This window comes from Mus pahari, chromosome 3 (genome assembly GCF_900095145.1).
Source record: "Mus pahari chromosome 3, PAHARI_EIJ_v1.1, whole genome shotgun sequence".
Taxonomy (NCBI): Eukaryota; Metazoa; Chordata; class Mammalia; order Rodentia; family Muridae; genus Mus; species Mus pahari.
Window position 1 is genome coordinate 37,367,350 of NC_034592.1, and position 2,874 is coordinate 37,370,223.

Below are 2,874 nucleotides of genomic sequence, written 5' to 3' on the forward strand. Positions count from 1 at the left end.
CCTTCTTCAGGCTTGTGGCAAGTGAGCAAGTGTGGTCCCGAGCTAAGTGAGGCAGGCCAGGTTCTCCCATCCTCATCTGATGGCTTCTGGGCACAGCAAGCGTTCGTGGTGATGAACAACAAGGAAGTTGAGGAGGAAGGGTTCGGAAGTAGCTCTGCTTGATAAAGGTGGAGAGACAGGCAGTCCTGAATACCTCACCGGAGGCCAATTCCAGAGTGAGTGGGGGGTTTACAATATAAGCTTTGGCCAAGGGTCGGGGAGGAAGAGTGGGGAAGAAGAAAGAAAGCAGAGGTGCAGCCAAAACACCCCCATGGCCAGCAGTAGTCCCGTGGTGCTACCTGAAGCCTTCCCAATCTATTCTAAGTGCCGGCCGCAGCTGTGGTAGGAGAGCGAAGCAGACACACCCAGGCTGTGTGTCAGCAGCAGGTGATTGTGTGACATGCGTTCACAGTTGTGTTTTCAGTGCTCACAGCTCCTAAAGGAAACCAGTTTGAACATTCCTTCTTGATTCCAGCAGTTCAACTAAGCAGACAGCGGATACGTTTGACAGAAGATGTTGCACTGCACAGAGGAAGACATTATAAAGCACGATTTAGGTATTTCAAAAAACCAGTAACAGTGTCTCAGGATGAAGTCTGAGTGGGACTTCCTCTTCAGTACGTTGAAGTCTATAGTATGTGGAGAAAATTCACTGCTGTGGAAAATCAAGAATTGGGTTGGACCAGGCAGAGGAGGTAACTGGGCTAATTGGCCTAACTGTCCTGGCGGCTGCCATAGATTCTCTTTTGACATTATCAAGCTTCTCCTGCAGGACGATTTTGATGCTGTGGGAATTCTTGCACTTTGCCAGCACTGCAGTGGCTCTGGAACTACCACTCCATTTGACCTCTTCACACTGCTCATGACTCTTGTTACAAATTTCACAGATGGAGTGCTTCTCTCTATGTGGCTCATGTTTCTGTTGTAAGGCTGTGTATTAGGTTTTATAAATTGTGTTTGGAGGCCTAATTATCATCTCTAACGATCTTGTGTCAGGTCTCCAGCCTCCTCTAGACCCCAGCTAACCGAGCCTATGCCCTTCTGGCCTTCTGCCAGCTCTTCCAAAGGTCAGAAATTTCCAGGGTCTTTTGCTCCCAAGCCTGTTGTTGCTGCTATCTTGCATCTGCATTGCTGTCCTATAACTTTCTTAGAAATTATTCTTAGAGGCATAGTTTCAGTATAAAAATGAGTAAAAAAAAATCTTTGTTAATTATTGATCTAGGGCATAGAGAGATGTTTCAGTACTTAAGGATACTAACTGTTCTTCCAGATCTGGGTCCCAATTCCACCATCCACATGGTGGCTCACAACTATCTATAATTCCAGTTCCAGGGGATCCAGCATCCTATTCTGGCCTCTGCAGACACCAGGCACTCACATACTACACAGATATACACACACAGGCAATACATCTAAATTAGCACATTTAGATTTTCTTTTAAATAATCTTGATACATGATAAAAATATCTTGTTACATACTTATTAAATGTATAATTTATTTCCCATAATTTGTGAGACATTTACATTCTCAAATATCCCCTTAACATTCACAACCTCCATGATAGAAAAGACATTTTAAACTAATTTAATTGGCAAGGCAACCAGGAGAGTCAGTAGTGATTAAAATTCAACGATCATGTCTTGCCTTGGACTTTTTCTTCAGATTTTCTTACACGTACTATTTTATCCCTGACTCCTTTAGATGAGATATATTTGAAGGAGACAATACTTAGTTTTTTCATCTATTTTTAAAAATTCAGTAGTATAGTTTGCTTGTAGATAAATAATTTACTTCCAATTGGTTCTGGTGCCATCCTTCATCTCTATGTGAAATCATGATCTTCTATCTCCTAAGCTAGCCTTCTTTACTACTTCCTATAGACCGAGTCTATGGCGAGTGTTGTGTAATCTTGTTGGAAGAAAAGAAAATTACAATTGGCTGTAGTGATTTGCATAGTAAATTACCAACGGTTGTAGTAGTTTGCATCCTGGTTAGCAAGCTTCCTGGACAAGGGAGTTATTAAGGCTACTCTCACAAACTATGTTGTCTTCAATCTGATGGCTTTGAAGCATAAATACATTAAAAGGTTGGGAAGTGGACAACAGTGAGAACGCTTGTGTATTCCAACTCAAGTCTGAGTTTTATTCTTTTGTATCTCAGGGCTTTCAATAAATACAATCAAAAAGATGGATTTGATTCACTGGTATCATTATTTGTGAGGTTTCTCTGTGTGTTATATGTATGACTCATCTTCTCTCTTAGTTATAAGACCTTGAAGTAAGAGTCAAATCTCACTCAATACAGTTTCCAAACTGAAGACTCACGACAAGCACTCCCGGAGCAGGTTAGGTTGCTTACAGTTGACAACATTTTTCCCCTGAGGACAGAAAGAGAGGAGAAAGGTTCCGCCCTGCTTCACGTTCCAAAGCCAACTCTCCTTTTGTTGTTGTTTTTGCTCGTAGTCCTAAACCATCACCAGACTACAAAGATATTCAAACTGCTTTTGTACAGACGTATTACAGATGAGGTGTTTATAATAACTTACCTTTTTTCTTGCTAGATGAGATTTATACTGTTCTTAGTATTGTGTTAATGCTCAGAAGGCCAGCTCTCAGATTTACCCTGCCTTTGCTTGGAGCCATTTGGCGTGTATATATTATTTATTTCAGAGATTAACGTGTTGAAAAATACAATTGGTGATTTAAAAAAAAATCTTTTTTCAGTAGCACCAAAATCCCATCATGCTACACAGTAATTATGGAGGAAAATATATATTTGGTGTTTTGTTTTAATTACAAGAACCATATTAACTGAAAATCAGTAAATGATCATT

The 2,874-nt window shown here is 40.6% G+C and overlaps 1 pseudogene; it reads right to left on the minus strand.

The window, feature by feature from the left end:
* Positions 1-522: 522 nt before the first annotated feature.
* On the minus strand, positions 523-1,209 carry LOC115063590 (annotated as a pseudogene).
* Between the last annotated feature and the right edge of the window lie 1,665 nt (positions 1,210-2,874).